The 23,362-nt window shown below is 43.0% G+C and overlaps 1 protein-coding gene across 9 annotated transcripts in view; it reads left to right on the top strand.

Annotated features, from left to right (window-relative positions):
* The window catches only part of lrrc7 (leucine rich repeat containing 7), a 171,884-nt gene that overhangs the window by 28,886 nt on the left and 119,636 nt on the right, over positions 1–23,362 (top strand). For all 9 annotated transcript variants that reach the window (XM_090235692.1, XM_090235682.1, XM_090235676.1 and 6 more), the window contains exon 2: positions 21,655–21,963. The gene's annotated coding sequence lies outside the window, so the exon portion shown is untranslated. The remainder of the gene's footprint in view (positions 1–21,654; positions 21,964–23,362) is intronic.

Genomic DNA, 23,362 nt, shown 5'->3' with positions numbered 1-23,362 from the left:
TTTGCTCATAAAAATGAATATTTGGTGTTTTGGGTTAAGGCTATTTAATAACTACCAAGCTGAGGGAGGTTACCACCTACTGTGTAAGACGAATTGAAAATGTTACTTGTGTGACTTATTTTTCAAAAAGCCACCTCCAGGGGATTCACATCACTGGCCTGAACATGTTGCAACTCTGGACCAAGCTCTCATCTTACCAAGCGTTTCAGGCTAAATCAATCAATCAAACCAACTGTTAGGGACCTTTCCTGTGTAGTACAGTGTACTGAGCAGTATAGTTCAAGGAAGGACTAAATAAGCTTTATTACTGACATTCACCCTATGCTATACAGAGACTAGATACAGTTAACATTGCACTGCCCGACAATCTAGGGGGAAATGATGGAACTTTTCCTCTCATCCATGGTCTTGCATTTTTCTCCTTGCCTTTTCTAGTTTCCATGGTAACTCTGTGTTGCATGACTGGTTGTCAGCCCACTCAGGCAGTGCAGTACTGCTCAGTCCTCTCTGTGTGAAGTCACAAATAAAACATTCTGTCTGTTCATTTCAACATCACACCATCTCACCACTACCACCACAGCAGAGAGCGAGAGAGAGATCTAGGCATTTCTCCCTCAGCCTTCATGAGCCCTCTCACTGCGCTCATACTAATCCATTCTCTCTTTAGCCCCTCCAAACCCATGGTGAGTTGTAGCCTAGGTTAATGAACACAAGCATAGTTACTTTATATCAATAGGCACTGCCCTTATTAATTAGACCCTAACCCTGAATCACACCATCCAAAGTAAATGAGGTCTTATGCTTTGATCACTACAAACAAGACATCCTGAAAAGGCTGTGTATTTCAATGGGAAAGGAAGTAAGGCACTAAAGACCAATGGATCTGAAATAGAGAGAAGTCGCCTGCTGTGTGTTTTGGAGGTAATTGAGAGGAAAATAAAAATAATGGATAATGCAATGGTTTTACAGTAAGTTATGTATTAGGGCTACCTCAACAAGACCCAACAGAGGATGGTTGAGTTGGACCCTGTTTGGGAGAGTCAGAGACGGGTCATATTTTAACGGCATCTCCTCTCCTTAGCATGATAATGGAAGACTACAGTACTATGACCCTGTTACTGTAGGAAGGTACATTTTTACAAGTGTAGGGTCAGTGAATCAGTCACTGCACAGGCATTAAGAGCCTCTCGTTTGACAAAACAAGAAATATCCTGAGGCCCCGCTCTGCTTTAAGACACTGTGTAGATAAGACAATGTGTCTCGTCTGTATGCTCTCCTCTCAGACCCTAATGCAAACTCATGTTCAGCACATTGACTCAGTATTATAAAGTCATCCACACGCTGTAAGGTGAGTTTAATGGTCTCAGTAATAGCAATAAAAGCAATTGAGGCTCACTGCTTTGATGGGATGCTGCTCTTAAATCCATATTACATAACAAATTGCCATTTGGGGGGGGCGAACAAAACAAAACATTGAGGACAATGCCTTATTACTCCACAGGAAACTGGAATGGACTTTTTTCACCATGATCTTCCTGTAGCTCCTCTTTCATTGTGAGGAGATGTGATATTAGACCTTGATGCAATTTTTTTTTTTTTTATCTCTCAGTATAAGACTGACTCTATTCTTTCCATGCATTCTTCAAATTCTTGGACTTATGGATAGGCTATACTCACTGGTTTAGTGAGAGGGCTTCATTGCTCACTCTGTTGCAGTGACAAAATGCAGGAACAGAAATACCAAAGTAGGCCAGTGTGAGGCATTCTGGGATGACAGGACACCCCCTGGGCTTCTACAAAACTAGACATCCATTTAATATAGCTTTCCCTCATTCCACAGTGTTTAATTTTAACGGCATATACTCAAAATTAAGGCGTGCTTAAGTACTGTCAGTACGTCAGTTTCATGTTATGACTCTGCAGAGAGAAAATAGATTATACATTTCCAATTGAATCCATCTTGTGATTCGAAATTGTAAAATGTAAACCAAGATTACTTATACAAATGTTTCCTTGGCTGCAATTTGGTGGGATGTGAATGGGACACATCAGACACCATGTGGGCGTCTGTGAGGTAGAAGATCTCTCTCCTTTAAAACTCTAATTTCAACCACTTCACAAATTTCTTGTTAACAAACTATAGTTTTGGTAAGTCGGATAGGACATCTACTTTGTGCATGACACAAGTCATTTTTCCAACAATTGTTTACAGGTAGAAACTTCTGATAGGCTAATTGACAACATTTGAGTCAATTGGAGGTGTACCTGTGAATATATTTCATGGCCTGCCTTCAAACACAGTGGCTCTTCGCTTGATATCATGGGAAAATCAAAATAAATCAGCCAAGACCTCAGAAAAAATATTGTAGACCTCCACATGTCTGGTTCATCCTGGTCAGCAATTTCCAAACACCTGAAGGTACCACGTTCATCTGTACAAACAATAGTACGCAAGTATAAACACCATGGGACCACGTAGCCATCATACTGCTCAGGAAGGAGACACGTTCTGTCTCCTAGAGATGTTTAAATCATTCACAGAACAACAGCAAAGGACCTTGTGAAGATGCTGGAGGAAACAGGTACAAAAGTATCTATATCCACAGTAAAACAAGTCCTATATTGACATAACCTGAAAGGTCGCTCAGCAAGGAAGAAGCCACTGCTCCAAAACTGCCATAAAAAAAGCCAGATTACGGTTTGCAACTGCATATGGGGACAAAGATCGTACTTTTTGGAGAAATGTCCTCTGGTCTGATGAAACAACAATAGAACTGTTTGGCCATAATGACCATTAATATGTTTGGAGGAAAAAGGGGATGCTTGCAAGCCAAAGAACACCATCTCAACCGTGAAGCACGGGGGTGGCAGCATCATGTTGTGGGGGTGCTTTGCTGCAGGAGGTACTGGTGCACTTCACAAAATAGATGGCATCATGAGGACGGAAAATGATGTGGATATATTGAAGCAACATCTCAAGACATCAGTCAAGAAGTTAAAGCTTGGTCGCAAATGGGTCTTCCAAATGAACAATGACCCCAAGCATAATTCCAAAGTTGTGGCAAAATTGCTTAAAAGTCAAGGTATTGGAGTGGCAGAACTTAAAAAGTGTGTGTGAACAAGGAGTCCTTACAAACCTGACTCGGTTACACCAGCTCTGTCAGGAGGAATGGGCCAAAATGCACCACCTTATTGTGGGAAGCTTGTGGAAGGCTACCCGAAACGTTTGACCCAAGTTAAGCAATTTAAAGGCAATGCTACCAAATACTAATTGAGTGTATGTAACCTTCTGACCCACTGGGAATGTGATGATAGAAATAAAAGCTGAAATCAATCATTCTCTCTACTATTATTCTGACATTTCACATTCTTAAAATAAAATGGTGATCCTAACTGACCTAAAACAGGGAATTTTTACTAGGATTAAATGTCAGGAATTGTGAAAAACTGAGATTAAATGTACTTGGCTAAGGTGTATGTAAACTTCCGACTTCAACTGTAGGTACTGAAAATGCATTGAAAATATATTATTATATTATTGTACTGTAAACATATCGTGAGGGCAGTGTTCTGTAGGTTCACTGCCAGTGCATTTTACCTCAGAAAGCCGACTAAAGACACAGAGACGCTACAGGCAGGTGAGGGAATTAATCCATGAGTGGCCGTACGCTCCGCCGGATGTGCCTGCAGGTGTACTTAGTCACAACATGCTGTGACTTCCTCTTTGTTCCCTCCACCGGGAGACCGGCTGTGACAAACATAGGCTATATGTATGGGATGTATGGATTGTGCTCCCCCTGCTCTCCCTCTTAATCTCTGTGATAATAAGAGTGGAGCAGCGATCTGTGGGTTTGCATCACCTCCATGTGAGTGATGTTGACGGTGTGTCCCAGAAATGGAAGACCTAAGGGATTTCTGCTCCACTTTCCCCTCCCTCCATTTATTAATTTATCTCTCTTTTATTTGTGCCATGCCTGTCTGGACCATGGATGGGAGGATGTCTGTGAGATGGTCTTAAAGCAAGAGAGCATCTCAGTGGGCTGCAGGAAGGATATTGTTGAATGGCATTGTCAGAAAGAGACCTAGGGCCTCAGTTTAGAATGGCACTGGCGACTAGAAGGTTTTGATGTTGTGGAATGAAGGAGAGTTGTGGAAACAGGAATGTTTTTAGTTTTCTCTTGTAAGTTGTACTGTATGAGCAATAGGTGAAAAGGTTTGCAGCAACTTTGTATAATTGAACAATTATTTCCTGCTTATATGAAAGTTAAGTTCCAAATGTTTTCAAAACTGTATCACGTGCGAAGCGTATTTGCGTTTAGACAGCGCATTCGGGCAGCATCAAATAGTTGGGACATTTACCTCACAAGGCTAAAGGGGACGTTCAATGGCTTAATGTAATGCAATGTAGTCACGAATAAGGGCAACAGAACACTATGCCCAGATAGGCAACCTCGACAGAAGGTCCAATATAACAATAGATATTACTGTAGCTGTGGCCTGTAGCTTGGCCTCAGCCACACTGCCCTTTGTTTTACAAGCACTTATACAAGCACTTATATTAGCATATTTCCTACTTACTGTTCAAAAACATGTTATTGGGTTTAAAATAATCAATAGTAAAACGTTCAGATTACGTTTGTGAGTGAATTAAACATGTTCAATCGCTTTCATGAGTGTATTATCTCACTAGCCTGAGTTTAAGACAAGGGTTTAGCTAACTTATTTTCAATAATCAAATTTCAAAATAGCGCAAGAACATTTCCAATAACCTTTTTGAGGAATAGCAACTTTGCTTAACTTCCTTCGTAAGTCTATAGTTAAGGGAAAAATGGCAGTTAAGAAGAAATTTCTTCTTAAGAAGGTTTGTGAATCTGGGCCCTGGATTGTACAAGAATTGCACATTATTATTTTTTAAATTGTTCACGCTCTATTATTATTTTTTAAATTGTTCACACTCTTGTTGTTGATCATTGTTAGACAGTGATTTTGAAGTCTTGCCATAGATTTTCAAGCTGTTTTAAGTCCAAACTGTAAATAGGCCACTCAGCAACATTCAATGTTGTCTTTGCAAGCAACTCCAGTGTATATTTGGCCTTGTGTTTTAGGTTGTTGTCCTGCTGAAAAGTTAATTTGTCTCCCGGTGTCTGTTGGAAAGCAGACTGAACCAGGTTTTCCTCTAGGATTTTGCCTGTGCCTAGCTCTATTCTGTTTCTTTCTATTTAAAAAAAAACTCCCCTGTCCTTGCCGATGACAAGAATACCCATAACATGATGCAGGCACCACCATGCTTGAAAATATGAAGAGTGGGACTGTCACGTTCATTTAAAGATGGATTGCACCAAGGTGCAGCGTGGTAGGCATACATTTTTCTTTATTTTAATGACACCGAAAACAACAAAATACAAAACAAACGTAAAGTTCTGCAGGCTACCCAGCACCTATACAAAATCCCACAAACTAAGGTGGAAAACAGGCTGCCTAAGTATGAGCCCCAATCAGAGACAACGATAGGCAGCTGCCTCTGATTGGGAACCATACCCGGCCAACAAAGAAACAGAAAAACTAGAATGCCCACCCAAATCACACCCTGATCTAACCAAATAGAGAAATAAAAAGGCTCTCCAAGGTCAGGGCGTGACAGGTACTCAGTGATGTGTTGTGTTGGATTTGTCCCAAACATAATGCTTTGTATTCAGGACATAAAGTTAATTTCTTTGCCACATTTTTTGCAATTTTACTTTAGTGCCTTGTTGCAAACAGGATGCATGTTTTTGAATATTTGTTATTCTGTACTGGCTTCCTTCTTTTCACTCTATCATTTAGGTTAGTATTGTTTATTTTAACATATTGGACTATGCATGTAGCCTATGTATGATCTATATTATCAGATGTGCTATTAGCAATAAGCATTATCACCTGTAACCCAACTGATAAAGCATAGTGGCTATATAATGTACATACTGTAGGTGGAAGCATGGAGTTTTTCCATCTGCGTTTACCCGATTGGAGACAACATCCTGATTGTTATTATTATTAATTATTGTTATTTTATTATAAATATGAATGTACGTATAAATAAATATTCATTATTATTCACCCAAAATACGATTTTTTGTTGTTTCTATTACAAAGTATGTCATTGCTCTTTTAAAACGACATTGCCCCTTTAAAAGTTCTGTTGCCCAGCTGCATCTAAACCTTTCTTGAAACTCCAGCTGTAAAAGTGTATTTGTAAAACAATGACACATGCTCAACTGGAGGAGTAGATGAATAATCATTGTAGAAATGTTAAACTGGGTTACCACTCTTTTTTAAAAACAGTATGTAAACATTACTAATGTGGCGGGCATGACAGAAGCCAAACGTGAGTTGGGTTGGGGGTGTGGTTTGATGTGGTGTTTCTTGGATGTGTCCTTGCCACCATCAAGACACACCCATCTGTCAGAACCTGGCCCACAGCTGTTTCCCCTCACTCAATCACAGCAAACAAACCTCCTGCAGGTTGAGTTCAATAACTACAGGCAGATGTATGTAGATATAGGTAGATATACATTTATCTGTAGATATTCTAAAATAAGTTTTGATATCTTTAAAATGTTGTAACAGGTCCATGTAGTATAAACACACCTTTACATAATACTATAGAAGCAGTGTTCTGTTAATAACACTGTGCACCTTTCACCTTTGATTGTCATTCCCAGCCGATACAGATACTGTGCCTATCGGCATTTTGGTGGTGGCAATGGGGCTACCTTGGCAAACATGTCACAGTGGTCACACCTTCCCGTGTGGTGTCCCATATACAACAGGAGTTCCCTGAGACTGGTGCAGAATACACAGGGTTTCTCCCTCCCCATATTGACTGATACAATTCAATTCAATAAAAAAAAGACAATACAAGTGAAATTAACATGTTTATGCAGAGTGCCAGGTCTCTCTCCATTCAGTGACATCAGTGTCAAGCCTGTCTGTCGGTCAGGGCTCCATCACATCATCTTGCAAGTCTAACAAGTGCTGGCACCATAGATGCATCTGTGAAGGAATACACACATAGTCACTGTTCTATTAACATAGATGATCTCTGACAAACAGACATATACTATGTTGAAGTTTTAACCGGTCCGATTAAACCTACCTAATTCTGGTTTCCCCATCGACGACCGTTGGCGAGCAGGCAAAAGGTGAGGCTGGAGGTAAGGGCTTTGTCAGCGCCCCATTGATGGGCATGGCAGTGGAGATCATCTCCTGGCCCCTCATCAAAGATACTGGTCGGTCACACACAAACACACATCGATCACCGATTACATTATCAATGGTGGTTATGATTAGCATGGTGGAACCCACCTGGTTGCTGCATTCACCTTTCTATTTCACTTCAGATATCATGATATGTGAAGACAAGACTTCGCCATGAGCTGTGAACGGAGCACCTGGCTTATGCCAATTAATCGACTCCCCTCAATGAAGAGAAGTGAAGTGGGAGGAGGGTCAATATGCAAGTGGAGCTTGGCAAAAGGGGGTATGGTTTGTTGACATAATTGTAATCCAAACCCAACCTTCATTTACTCGTTGTGAGGTTCCAAACTCTGTTTCAGACGAGATTGACTTCATGACCAAAATAATCATATTTACAATTTGTAGTAAATCTTGACACTGGAATAAATGTTTCTGACTCATATCGACGCCACATAGGTCATTTTCAAAGGGATTAGCTGTTTTTTAGGGCAGTCGCTTTTTAAAGTGACTAGTGTTCTATGACTCTATGCACTTATGCCTCGTTCACGTGCCTCGTTCAACCGACATGCTAACTGGTTGAACGCTGCATGTGTATAACTACAACCACTTAGCAAGTCGTTCATTTCAGAGTTCCGACTAGCACGTGAACAGGATTCTGGATTCCGTCACGTGAACAGGAATCCGTCATATGGATTCTAGAAAGGTCGTTTTTGAGATCAGTGTAGAATAAAAAACACTGGTTTGGAGATGGCAGCCTAATACAGACAGAAGCATGTTTGTTCTGTGAAATATATTCCCAAATAAATGTATTCTCAAATATGTTATTTTCTCTGTTATACTGTGTGCACTGAACGGAAATGCATGATTGTTGATGAAACTCCAATGTTCAGATGAAGGGAATTAAATTGTCTATAATGCGAACCACAGCAGCGCTTAACTCAGACAACAGTGTGAGGCTTTTGTAGCCTCCTGTAACTGCTGGCAAAGTAATTCAAAGCCTATACTTGATCACTCAGGATGTAACTTTCCAGTGCTACTATTTTTTCCATGTAATGTTATTATTAAAACAAAATCAGACAACCCCATAGTGTAATAGTTGACCTATTTACATAGTGTGTACAAGATAAATATGCCTCTCAGGGACCATTCAAGTTGGGAGAGCCATAGGAGGGAAACATGTATTCCAGTGGAGGCTTCTCAGAGCAGAAAGGGGAGGACCACCTCCTCAGTGAATTTCATTTAAAAAAAACATTTTAAAACATTTAAAAGGTTATCCTTTTCAGATATAACTTTACTAAATATATTCACGTCACCAAATAATTGATTAAAACACACTGTTTTGCAATGAAGGTCTACAATAGCCTCAACAGCACTCTGTAGGGTAGCACCATGGTGTAGATGGGGGACAGCTAGCTTCCATCCTCCTCTTGGTACATTGACTTCAATACAGAACCTAGAAGGCTCTTGGTTCTAACCCCTTTCCATAGACTTACACAGTAATTATGACAACTTCCGGAGGACGTCTTCCAGCCTATCAGAGCTCTTGCAGCATGAACTGACATGTTGTCCACCCAATCAAAGGATCAGAGAATGAATCTAGTACTGAAAACCTAAGCAAGAGTTATCTAGAACTACAGTACAGTAGTTGACTCAGAAGACAATAGCTGAACAGTTTTGAACAAATTAATTTCTTCAAAATTGAAGGAGAAGCATGAGAGAGAGAGAGAGATTTTGTAATTTTTTCAGTTTCAGTTTCACTTACTTAGCTAGCAAATGCAGCTGGCTAGTTTAGCCTACTCAAACACCTGGCTCAAACAGAGGGATGCTATGCTAGCTGGCTATGACTTTCCAACACAACACTGGAACTCTTCCAAGTCAAGGTAAGCTTTTGGCTTTATTCATTTATTGTCACCGGGCCCGGCAGTGTAACTGCTAAACTGCTTACTGACTATACACTAATGTTACTACAAAGCATTAGTTATATTAGCTATGTTGACTAGGACGTTACTTTAGCTAATATGGGGACAACGATGTAGGCTGTGTGGCGGTTATGACATGGTTTGGCTTGGAATGTTGTTTTTTTTGCTTGGTCACATACAGCTGATGTGTTGTGCTGTCATGTGTGCTCCCTCTCCGACTTCTAGGTCACCAGGCTGCTTGTTATGGAGCACACCTGTCACCGTCATTACATGCACCTGCGTGTCATCACTCACCTTGACTCCATCACTTCCTTGATTACCTGCCCTATATATGTCACTCCCTTTGGTTCCTTCCCCAGGCGTCATTGTTTCTGTTTCCTGTCTGTGTGTTGTTCATGTGTCTTGTTTTGTATTATATTTCATTTATTTATTAAAACATTTTTACCTGCACCTGCTTCTGACTCACCGCCCCATCATTACATGTGTGTTGAAGTCCACAAACAAAGGGAAAAGGTGTGGACGTGTGAGCCCACCAAATCAGCCTGTCTCTAACCTCCAGCGGACCGTACACCCATCCCGCTGGACACTGTGGTGGAGTAGGCTCAACACGCGATGCTCGCTCGATGTCTGCGTCCACCTCCCACCTCACCGGTGCCACCAGACAAGAGGCCGGGAGGATGAGCGCAGGTTCGATGGCCCGCTCCTCCGTATCATATAGTCGGGACAGTGCGTCTGCCTTAGTGTTCTGGGAGCCTGGTCTATAGGAGATGGTGAACCTAAATCGGGTGAAAAACATGGCCCACCTTGCCTGACGAGGGTTCAGTCTCCTCGCTGCCCGAATGTACTCTAGATTACGGTGGTCAGTCCAGATGAGAAAAGGGTATTGAGCCCCCTCAAGCCAATGTCTCCACACCTTCCGGGCCCTGACGACAGCCAGCAGCTCCCGATCCTCCACGTCATAGCTTCGCTCCGCCGGGCTGGGCGTCTGCGAAAAGAAAGCACAGGAGCGGAGCTTCGGTGGCGTACCCGAGCGCTGTGAGAGCACGGCTCCAATCCCAGCCTCAGACGCGTCCAACTCCATTATGAATGCCAAAGAGGGATTCAGATGCGTTAGCACGGGGGCCGAGGTGAAAAGAGCCTTCAGGCGACCAAAAGCCCTGTCCGCCTCAGCCGACCACCCCAGATGCACCGGCCCCCCATTCAGCAGTGAAGTAATGGGAGCAGCCACCTGCCCAAAAACCCCGGATTAACCTCCGGGACGTAATTGGAAAACCGCTGCTGTGGTTGGAGTCGGCCAATTACACACGGCTGCAATGCGGTCACACACCATCACCAACCCTGATGTGGAAATGCGATACCCAAGGAAGGAGACGGCCTGTTGAAGAACAAGCATTTCTCAGCCTTGACGTACAGGTCATGCTCCAACAGTCGCCCATGTACCTTGCACACCAGAGACACGTGCGCGGCGCGTGTTGCGGAATTGACCAGAATGTCATCGGTATAAACCACCACACCCTGCCCGTGCAGGTCCCTGAGAATCACTTCTACAAAAGATTGGAAGACTGCTGGAACATTCTTCAACCCGTACGGCATGACGAGGTACTCATAATGGCCGGATGTGGTACTAAATGCTGTCTTCCACTCATCTCCCTCCTGGATACACACCAAGTTATATGAGCTTCTGAGATCCATTTTTCGGAAAAAGCGTGCTCCGTGAAATTACTCAATCTCCGTGGCAATGAGAGGTAGCGGGTACCCCACCGTGATGACATTTAGACCTCTATAGTCAATGCACGGACGCAGGCTTCCCTCCTTTTTTTCACAAAAAATAAACTCGAGGAGGCAGGTGATATGGAGGGCCGAATGTACCCCTGCCCCAGAGATTCAGATATGTATGTCTCCATAGCCACCGTCTCCTCCTGTGACAGTGGATACACGTGAATCCTGGGAAGTGCAGCGCCTACCAGGAGATTTATCGCACAATCCCCTTGTCGATATGGTGGTAATTGGGTCGCCCTCTTTTCACAGAAAGCGAAAGCCAAATCGGCCTATTCTGAGGGAATGCGCACTGTGGAGACTTGGTCTGGACTCTCCACCGTCGTAGCACCAATGGAAACTCCTACACACCTGCCTGAGCACTCCTCTGACCACCCCTTGAGAGCCCTCTGTTGCCACGAAATCCTGGGGTTGTGACCGACCAACCAGGGGATCCCCAGCACCACCGAAAATGCAGGAGAATCAATGAGGAAGAGACTAATTCTCTCCTCATGACCCTCCTGCGTAACCATGCCCAGTGGAGTCGTGGCCTCCCTGACTAGCCCTGACCCTAATGGTTGGCTATCTAAGGCGTGCACTGGGAAGGGTTTGTCAAGCTGAACAAGGGGGATCCCTAACCTATGCGCTAAACCGTGGTCAATAAAAATCCCCGCCGTGCCTGAATCTACTAGCGCCTTATGCCGGGAAAGAGGGCCAAATTCAGGAAAAACAATCAATACATACATGTGACCAACAGGGGGCTCTGGGTGAGCCTGGTGCCGATTCACCTGAGGTGTCCGAGCAGTGCTCGGCCTGGCGTCTCGACTCCCTGGAGGACCCCCCCCAGTACCGGTCAGCATTGTGCCCTCTGCGACCACAGCTGGTACAGGAAAGGCCCCCTCCTCCGGTCGCCCTCGCTGCAGCACCTCCTAGCTCCATGGGCGTTGGAGTGAAGGAGCTGGGGGATGGAACTGACAGAACCCAATCTGGACGTCCGAGGGTCGCCAGCAAGTTGTCCAAACGAATGATCCAAGGAGAGAGTGGTGTCGCTACAGGCTAGCTCCCTACGGATGTCCTCTCGCAAACTGCACCTATAGTGATTGATCAGGGCCCTGTCGTTCCATCCCGCGCCAGCAGTCGAGGTCCGGAACTCTAGGGCAAAGTCCTGAGCACTCCTCTTCTCCTGCCTCAGATGGAACAGCCGTTCACTCTGGGTAGTGGTCCCTCGCCGAGTCAGAATCGTTCCATACTGCGTTGGCCCACTCCAGAGCGGAAGAGAGTGCATAGAAGCGAGAAGGAATACAACTCGGCTGCTATGAAAGTGCACTGTGTTTGCGTGTCATTAGGGGTGTATTCATTCTGCGGATTATTTTGAAAAACGTTTTTTTAAATGGCAGCAAATGAAACAGGGATAAAAATACCTGAATTTGTCCAATAGAAACTGTTGGACTAATGATTACACCCTAGATAAACTAGATGCAGGCAAAAGTGTGCAAGGCTGTATTGAACACTCTCGATCTGTGTGCACTTACGTTGTAAACTTTCATTCATAGGCTATAAACCTATCGATGTTACATTGAACTGGGTGAATGGAATATGAGTGACAGTCATGCAATATGCTGTAATAGAAATAAGACCATGCGCATATAAAAAAAAATCCTCTCTCATCATAAATGGCACTGATGTAATTGCACAACAATTCTTATTGCAATCGCGGGAACACACTTTTGAAACCAGGTTAGGCAAATGTATGTTTTAAACAGTTTTGGCCTTGGTACGTCTTAAGGATCCACCCCCTTTTTAAAATGTTCACCTAAATGACATACCCAAATCTATCTCTGTCAAGGCTTTCTTCCTCCTCTTCTGAGGAGGAGTAGTAGGAAGGATCAGAGGACCAAAATGCAGCGTGGTATGTATCCATAATTTAATTTAATGAGAATGAATACAGAATACAAAAAGAACAAGAGAAACAAAATGAAAATGGAAACAGTCCTGAATGGTGCAAACACTGAAACGGAAAATAATCACCCATGAAACACAGGTGGGAAAAGGCTACCTAAGTATGATTCTCAATCAGAGACAACTAACGACACCTGCCTCAGATTGAGAATCATACCAGGCCAAACCCACCCAACTCACGCCCTGACCATACTAAAACAAAGACATAACAAAATAACTAAGGTCAGAACGTGACAAACTGCCTGTAACTCAGACCCTAAAGCAAGGATATGCATATTCTTTGTTCCATATGAAAGGAAACACTTTGAAGTTTGTGGAAATGTGAAAGGAATGCAGGAGAATATAACACAATAGATCTGGTAAAAGATAACACAAAGAAAAAACCAACCGTTATTTTGTACCTTCATCTTTGAAATACAAGAGAAAGGCCATAATGTATTATTCCAGCCCAGCTGCAATTTAGATTTTGTCCACTAGATGGCAGCAGTGTATGTGCAAAGTTTAAGACTGAGCCAATGAACCATTGCCTCTCTGTTCAAAATGTTGTATCAGGACTTGCCAAATGTGCCTAATTTGTTTATTTATAACTTTTAATGTTCAAAATTGTGCACTCTCTTCAAACAATAGCATGGTATTATTTCACTCTAATAGCTACTGTAAATTGGACAGTGCAGTTAGATTAACAAGAATTTAAGCATTCTGTCAGATATGTCTATGTCCTGGGATATGTTCTTGTTACTTACGTCATTTCTTGTTGCATGATGTCATGCTAATTGTATTAGACTACGTTAGCTCAACCGTCCCGGTGATCCCGAAGAGGTTTTAAACACATTATATGTAAATCAAATAAAATTGTATTTGTCACATGCGGCGAATACAACAACCTTACCGTGAAATGGTTATATTTCAGCTGTAGACCTTACCGTGAAATGTATATACAGTATTTTAGTCATGGTTTATGCAACATAACTACTTCTGTACACACATTTTCTATTCATATACTGTCCATACTGTCTATATAATTTTAAATATATATTTATATTCCGGACTCTGACATTGCTCATTCTGATATTTCTTCATTTCTTTATTTAAAATGTTGGGATTGTTGTTGTGTTTTGCTAGGTGTTATTACCACAGATAGAACAATGAGACAGATATTTCACAGACAACGATGAGACAGCCTATAGGGAGGAGGTCAGAGACCTGATCGTGTGGTGCAAGGACAACAACCTCTCCCTCAACATGATCAAGACAAAGGAGATGATTGTGGACTACAGGAAAAGGAGGTGTCACGTGTGCTCCCTCTCCGGCCTCTAGGTCACCAGGCTGCTTATTATTGCGCCACACCTGCTACGCGTGATTCGTGTTTCTTGTTTGGTTCATGTTTGTTTATTTATTAAATGTATTCACTCCCTGAACTTGCTTCTCGACTCTCAGCATACATCATTACAGAATAACTCCTCACCAAAGGGAAGCATCAGGGAGTGTTTTTTGTTTTGTTTTTGTGTTGGAGGTGATGTTGGGTCCGAGTGTCAGTACCAGAGCTACAAGGGAGGCCTCAGCCGGTTTGTCGGACTCCCATGCTTCGGCGGGTTCGACGGGTTCCCCTGCCTCAGCTGGCTCGACAGGTTTCCTTACCTCAGCGGGATCGACAGGCTCCCATTCCTCAGCGGGTTTGATAGGCTCTCATGCCTCAGCTGTCTCGACAGGCTCCCATGCCTCGGCGGGCTCGATAGGCTCCAATGCCTCAGCTGGGTGAACAGGTTCCCGTGCCTCGGCCAAAGCAAACGGGGAGTAGCCGGTTCGTCAGGTTTCTGCGCCTCAGCGGAGGCGATCAGTCCACTCCTGATCCCCGGGATCGTCCCTTTGGTTGGTGTCCTGCAGCTGGAGCTGCGCGCTGGGGAGGGGGTACTGTCACATATGCTCTCTCTCCGGCGCTCTAGGTCGCCATGCTCCCACTCCTCAGCCGGATTGACAGGTTTCCACGCCTCAGCAGAGGTGACCAGTCCACTCCTGATCCCCGGGATCGTCCTTTTGGTCACTGTCCTGCGGCTAGTGCCGCGTGTCGGGGAGGGGAGTACTGTCACGTGTGCTCCCTCTCTGGCCTCTAGGTCACCTGGCTGTTTATTATTGCGCACACCTGTCACGCGCATCAGTGCCTAATGACAATCACCTGGACTCCATCATCTCCTTGTTCACCTGCACTATTTATGTCACTCCCTTTGGTTCCTTCCCCAGGTGTTATTGTTTCTGTTTCTGTTTCATGTCGGTGCGCTATTCATGTTTCTTGTTTAGTTCATGTTCGTTTATTTATTAAATGTATTCACTTCCTGAACTTGCGTCCCGACTCTCAGCGTACATCGTTAGAGGAGGACCGAGCACGCCCCCATTCTCATCGACGAGGCTGTTGTGGAGCAGGTTGAGAGCTTCAAGTTCCTTGGCATCCACATCACCAACAAAATAACATGGTCCAAGCACACCAAGACAGTCATGAAGAGGGCAAAACCTATTCCCCCTCAGGAGACTGAAAAGATTTGGCATGGTTCCTCATATCCTCAAAAGGTTTTACAGCTACACCATCGAGAGCATCCTGACGGATTGCATCACTGCCTGGTATGGCAACTGCTCTGCCTCCGACCACAAGGCACTACAGAGGGTAGTGCGTACAGCCCAGTACATCACCGGGGCCACGCTTCCTGCCATCCAGGACCTCTATACCAGGAGGTGTCAGATGAAGGCCCAAAAATTGTCAAAGACTCCAGCCACCCTATTCATAGACTGTTCTCTCTGCTACCTCACGGCAAGCCAAGTCTCGGTCCAAGAAGCTCCAAAATAGCTTTTACAGTCGTGGCCAAAAGTTTTGAGAATGACACAAATATTAATTTCCACAAAGTTTGCTGCTTCAGTGTCTTTAAATATTTTTTTTGTCAGATGTTACTATGGAATACTGAAGTATAATTACAAGCATTTCATAAGTGTAAAAGTCTTTTATTGACAATTACATGAAGTTGATGCAAAGAGTCAATATTTACAGTGTTAACCCTTCTTTTTCAAGACCTCTGCAATCCGCCCTGGCATGCTGTCAATTAACTTCTGGGTCACATCCTGACTGATGGCAGCCCGTTCATGCATAATCAATGCTTGGAGTTTGTCAGAATTTGTGGGTTTTTGTTTGTCCACCCGCCTCTTGAGGATTGACCACAAGTTCTCAATGGGATTAAGGTCCGGGGAGTTTCCTGGCCATGGACCCAAAATATCGATGTTTTGTTCCCCGAGCCACTTAGTTATCACTTTTGCCTTATGGCAAGGTGCTCCATCATGCTGGAAAAGGCATTGTTCGTCACCAAACTGTTCCTGGATTGTTGGGAGAAGTTGCTCTCGGAGGATGTGTTGGTACCATTCTTTATTCATGGCTGTGTTCTTAGGCAACATTGTGAGCGAGCCCACTCCCTTGGCTGAGAAGCAACCCCACACATGAATGGTCTTAGGATGCTTTACTGTTGGCATGACACAGGACTGATGGTAGCGCTCACCTTGTCTTCTCCGGACAAGCTTTTTTCCGGATGCCCCAAACTATCGGATGCCCCAAACTTTTGCTACCCTTCTTGACACCAGGCCATCCTCCAAAAGTCTTCGCCTCACTGTGCGTGCAAATGACCTCACGCCTGCCTGCTGCCATTCCTGAGCAAGCTCTGTACTGGTGGTGCCCCGATCCCACAGCTGAATCACTGACATGATGCCAGCTGGTCCTTTTGTGGCAGGGCTGAAATGCAGTGGAATTTTTGGGGGGGGATTCAGTTCATTTGCATGGCAAAGAGGGACTTTGCAATTAATTGCAATTCATCTGATCACTCTTCATAACATTCTGGAGTATATGCAAACTGCTATCATACAAACTGAGGCAGCAGACTTTGTGAAAATTTATATTTGAGTCATTCTCAAAACTTTTGGCCACGACTGTACACCCAAGCCATAAGACTCCTGAACAGCTAATCAATTGGCTACCCAGACTATTTGCAATATCCCCCCCCCCCCCCCCCCGCAAACTAAATTCTGTAACAGACAGAATGGACTGCATTGTTTAGAAGTGCAAGGGCGAATTGAGCCATTGCACACAAGCAATTCACAGAGTCGGAGTTCTCTAACGTTAATATGCAAATTAATGCTTGAATGCGCCAATAGAATCTCACTAGCTCGTACTTGGCTCGGCCCACCTCCTTGCTTGTTCTGCCCACTATGATTACTTTGCTCCCATTGGAAATGACAGGCTCTGGTCTATATGGGGTTAGTTACACAAACATTTGTTATTACTGCACTGTTGGAGCTAGAAACACAAGTATTTCACCGCACCTGTGATAACATCTGAAATCTGTGTATGTGAACAATAAACTATTTGATTTTAATTTTCTAGAGGCTCTCACCGTCCGGCTGACTGTGCTCACATTACTATTGGCAAATGTAGGCCTATGTGCATTGGTTAGAGTAAGTGGAGGAGCAGTGTAGTGCAGTACTCCACACAAGCATTAACCACAAATAAAGCTTACCTACATTTGAAATCTATAGATACCTATATAACATACACCCACATAGAACCTCTCTGATGCCCTTGTATTAGATTTAGTGTTCTCCAGTTTTTGTCAACCTCATTCAGAGAGAGGGTATACAGTCTGTTGCTTATTTTGGCTCTGTGGCCAGCCTGCCTCTTGGGTTGTCTTGAGGTCAGGATTCTAACATGACTGAGTTGAGTGGCTGGAGCTACAGTACTACTGTAAGTGAATCTGGTTGCCATCGTGACTGACTTCGTCTGAGAGGGAGGATGAAATTCACTCAGTTGAGTGACACCTCCTGACTACTGAGTCACATGTGTTATGTGGGAAATACACAACAGATCCAGACGCTCACTAACTAACTTATGTAAGCCCTTTTAACCATCTATAGGGGGGGTTAGAAATTACTCAATGACCATGCATGTGGTTTTGACTGACAAACCTACATAAAAAGTTGGTCACAAAAAAGAGAAGGGGAAATTAGTAACATTTGGCTTTAATCTAAAAATGAATATTCAAATATAAGATGGCTTCTCTGCTCTAATTGTCACAAACACTCTAATTGTCACAAATGCTGCAAATTGTCCTTTATGTTCTGCACTATACCATCTGAGCTATACAATACATTTTGTGATGAAGCGTGCTGTGTCTCCCCCAGCTACTGTCTATACAACCCTAAAACGAATGAGGCACATTAGATAAAGTGATTGAGTCTGAGCTTGGCATGTTTAAATGCTGCTCACTGGTGGAACTAAGGGAGAGATACTTTCTTTCCATTGATCCGCCCGCACGGCTACCCAGCTGTGATTTAACCACTTTCAATCTGTGCGTGGCTCCCCCACCGTCAGCCTTATTTCATCAGGTTGCCCCCGTCTGCCATGGGAATCCACTAACGCCACTCACTACACTAAAGCTGCCCTTGCCAGTCACGAGGCTGGCAGCAGAGAGGATCTGAAGGGGCCCGTCATTGTTTACCTGGACATGCGGTGGTGGTGGTGGTGGGGGTGGGGGTGGGAGGTGACATTTACTCATCAGGGCAGAGTGGTTGGTGTGAGTGGTCATCTTTATGCACACAGTGTTTACCTGGCTGGGGCACAGCTGCAGAGGAGATTACTCATCACTTTACCTGCTGTGTGGGTGGGAGAGTTACACATTATATTCAAGGGAAGGGTGAATGAGCTGTTAATACACTGGGGTATTGTTGCTTACCATATTGTATGCTTGCTTTACCAGACTTCTTTGATGCAGTATAGTGAAACTGGGAGAAACCATGACTCCATGGGTTAAGATTACATGCTATCAGGCTAAGTTTATCTTCACCTTAGGCTGCCCAGCCTACTCTGTAGTAAGCGATGCCCTCTCTGGGCTCATTAATATGGAATATTTAACACTTGCCCACTTTGGAAGCCCATTTTAGAGAACCACGCCCCAAAAAGCATATTGGCTGATTATAACTAAAACAATATATTTTACAGGATAATTAAATGTGTCGAGAAAGAAAATAGATGTATGCAATATAATATAAGGAAAATGCCTCTGCGTTTTCACTGATAGGTGTTTACCTCTGGGAAAGCATGCAGCAACATTTCTGTTTTAAGGGGAGAAAATACTCTCATTTGCCTCAGGGACGTTCAAACTATGAACAGTTAGTATTTATTTTCCTGTCTTTACTTGATTGATTAAGTTTGAAAGGGAACCGTATTAGAGGCTGAGAAGAAGATTAACATGACAGCACTTTGTGGTTGAATTCAGTTTTGGGCGTTCTTTCTGAGTCATGCCTGGCGATGGCCTCATGTGTACTGTAAAGTACAAAATGACACGTCATTGTTTTTTAGAAATGCAGGTGTGTATGTAGCCCATATTCAGCACACAGGAGCAACAAGGGAAATATAAAATGGAAAATAATGTCATTTAATATTGAATGAGTAAAGTACACATGGCTACAGTAAGTACTTTAAGTTAAATATCCAATCTCGAGCAGAACAGTATCTACATGAGAGCTACATGAATACTGTATTAGTCAATGTCATATGCAATAACCACTCAAATGCAATCATTAAACATGAATTCATAATGATCTATTTTCAATAATTGAGGATTTTCATTGTGTGCATAATGAGGTACTCTTAAGTAACATATCTTTGAGGATGATGGCATGTCTGCTGGTGGACCTTCCTCTAGTCTAGAAGCTGCTTTAGTATATGAGTTAGAGATCAGGGGTGACCATGATGAGGAATTCATTATCCAAGCCTTAACTGGACAGTCATGATCATCCCATTGGCTTGCAGTCTAAAGGGAGATCCTAAAGGGAGATCCTAAAGGGAGATCCTAAAGGGAGATCCATGGTATGGCAACCAAACAAATGTGAACAGAAGGGCATAAATCCGTAAGGTGGAGCTTGGTATTCTCAAGGATAAAGCTTATGAAAATAGACATGTCTCCATCACAACACTGATGCTGCCTACTGTCACTCACAGCCGAAACGTCTTTCTCTCCTTCAACTCACATTTGGGTTTAATACCCGCAATTCCATTTCATGCCAATGACTCACTCATCCTCCTTCTGAATCTGAGGGTACTGTATGTTTAGTTCTTCTGTGGCCCCATGGTTTAAGAGCAGGGAAGTGTGATTTAAGTTATTCGCAGTGAGGCTCAGCCCATCCAGCTAACATTACAGTCACAACCACTCCAATGGAAGACTCTGGGTTGAATGATATAAAATCACAACCACTCCAAAGGAAGACTCTGGGTTGAATGATATAAAATCACAACCACTCCAAAGGAAGACTCTGGGTTGAATGATAAAAAATCACAACCACTCCAAAGGAAGACTCTGGGTTGAATGATATAAAATCACAACCACTCCAAAGGAAGACTCTGGGTTGAATGATATAAAATCACAACCACTCCAAAGGAAGACTCTGGGTTGAATGATATAAAACCACAACCACTCCAAAGGAAGACTCTGGGTTGAATGATATAAAATCACAACCACTCCAAAGGAAGACTCTGGGTTGAATGATATAAAATCACAACCACTCCAAAGGAAGACTCTGGGTTGAATGATATAAAATCACAACCACTCCAAAGGAAGACTCTGGGTTGAATGATATAAAATCACAACCACTCCAAAGGAAGACTCTGGGTTGAATGATATAAAATCACAACCACTCCAAAGGAAGACTCTGGGTTGAATGATATAAAATCACAACCACTCCAAAGGAAGACTCTGGGTTGAATGATATAAAATCAGCTGCAAAATCAAACATTTAAGAGACGTCTATGATAATAGAACACAGTTGAGTTCACATTGCCCCACAACATTATGTAGACCACATTTACAAATGGAAGTTTTTAAGAAAATAAATTGAGCTCTTGCCTTGTTTTGAGGAAGTATACAGCATTGGTATCTAGGTTGTTCTATTAACTGAGCATCTAAATAGCCTCAATAGTTTAATGAACATGCGTTCTTATGACTCATGCTCACCATGGCTGCAGATTTAAATACTCTTCTGCTCTTAGCATTGACACAATATGGACAGTGGGTTGATTTGATTGCCATGACAGGCAATCATGCCATAGAACAGAAATAACTTTCAGTGAATTTACATAAACCTAATCTATCTACATTCTCTGCTTAAGGGGTGATGATGTAAGGTCTGTTTTGTTCTACTCTGGGATAAAACACAGAGATGTTGAAGTGTATTGATGAGAACATTGAGTGCAGAATTTATACTTGGTTTTGAAACATTTATCTGTGGGATAAGTCCTTCTATGCAGGGATATATAATAATTGCTAAATGCCTTTTTCAAGGGCTTCATTATTTTCCACTCTTTTCAAGTTTAAAAGCATTCTTTCCTGAAGACATGAATGGTGTGGCCATCGCAGGCAGCAGAGTCCTCCTGTTCCTCAGTAAAATAGGGAAATGTTTCACTCACTAAATAAAGCACATTGCCATGAGTGCACTGGCAGATTTTTCATGAGGCTTTCAACTACAGAATATTTTTAATGGCAAGCTATATGATGTACTAAACATGCCCTCAATTCATCTCTCTTGTGCCACAGCCCTCCATGATTCTCTTTTCAGAGATAACAATAATATACATTTTAATGTACTGTGTCTGCTGTTGGAAATCTTTTCTCGTATTGAAACCAAACTGAAAAACAGTAGACCACTTGAGCAACCTGTGAAGCAGAATTAAAGATGTCCTTCCCTTCCCTTTTCTTCATTTTCATAGGAATCTTTGGCGCTTAAGGAGTAACAAGCATTCATCATCACATTGGGACTGAGAGCAGGAGAGTGGCAGGAGTGCCAACTGTACATAACATGGAGGATGTAACAAGAGACTTCTCCAGAGCCTAGTGCCCTGCAGGATTTGCACGGACAGGGAGGCAAAGATGAGGCAGGACAACAAGAACAAACGCAGGTCAATGCACTGGGCGACTGTGTCCATCCACCACCAGTGAAATCCAGGGGCCTTCTACTAACCCTGGCCAAACCGACAACATAGGCAACACAAACCCAAGGCCGTCCCCTGTCTGCCCTGGTAAGTAATAAAACAGAAATTTGAAACGCTTATGATCAACAATTTTATAATGAGCTTCAGAAACTGTTTTGGGGGTTCATTTTGCAGTGATGTAGTCTTCCAGTGCTGTAGACTGACCCTGTCACTAGGCCTGGGTGACTCTTCTGATGTCATCGGAGTGCAGCTGGATCCTCTATTTGAGTGATGAACAAGGTCTAGTAAAAGGGTGAATGAACTGATGTAATGGACTCACTGAGGTGTACTACAGCCTGGATATTGGTCCAATAATACAATTGTTTAACTTCTGGCCTCCCTCCAGGGAGAGGTTGACCACAGCTGGATATAGTGCAGTGATAATGATCTATGGAGACATGCAGGGGAGGAAGGCCTGTCTGAATATGGCAGATTGAGAGGAAGGCCTGTCTGAATATGGCAGATTGAGAGGAAGGACTGTCTGAATATGGCAGATTGGAATGTTGACTCACTCATTCTGCCAACAGGCTGTAACATTAAATATCTGTAATTCCAATGTCATTAAAAAAATCTATATTTGCTAGTCTTAAATGCCATCTTTATGGCCAAAAGCCAAATACACATCGCTGTGCTGCTTTGTTGGGTTGGTGAAAGAGAAGAGTCAAGTCATTAGGAGAAGAGAGTTAGTGGTGCCACTGGACAGTACAATCATGTGTTTCTTCACGCTCCAAGTGTTAAGAACAGGAGCAAATAGAACTTGTGTTTGCTGTAGCCAGATCAAACATTTTTTTTTATCAATCATTGCTGCAGAATATTAAATGTTGTCTTGTATTCCGTTTGTATTTTTTGTATCTTTGAGCTGTGTCCACAAAGTGTTGATCTTGATATGTGAGATAAATAATGAGCAGGGGTCTTATGAGACAGATCAAATCAAGGGCCTTAATATGTGAGATATATAATCAACAGTAGTAATGCATTGCAATTATATGCCCATTCCACTAAAGTGCAGTTGAATGATGATAGCAGTGAATAGTGAATGTGCTCCACTTTGGAGAGCGAAGCTGAGAGGTGTCTTTCAGAGTGTCTCAGGAACACTTCTGGCTCTCAGCCATTTGACCAGATGTTCTCATTAGCACTTTCTTCTAACCTCTTAGGGAGGGAGGAGGCTGGCACATTTAGAGTCCTCTCGCTCAGCTGCCATTAAACTATAAGAACTTAGATTCAGCCCTGTATTTTTACCATTAGAATACAGGGCCATTCAATATAGTCTACACAGAAGTTCATGAACTGAATAACAATCCTCAATGAATAACACTAACCACATTATCAGAATAGGGCTATACAGTATATTGACTCTGTTAATTTGTTTGATGATTTAATTATTACCTGACATATCATTAGTGTTTGATGAGGTGGGTAATAACATGACACGACTAATGGAATGTCA

Source organism: Oncorhynchus mykiss, chromosome 5, assembly GCF_057628025.1.
Source record: "Oncorhynchus mykiss isolate SJ-2025 chromosome 5, ASM5762802v1, whole genome shotgun sequence".
NCBI classification, from domain to species: domain Eukaryota; kingdom Metazoa; phylum Chordata; class Actinopteri; order Salmoniformes; family Salmonidae; genus Oncorhynchus; species Oncorhynchus mykiss.
The sequence above is the reverse complement of the archived record's forward strand: the minus strand, read 5'-3'. Positions and strand labels throughout refer to the sequence as shown.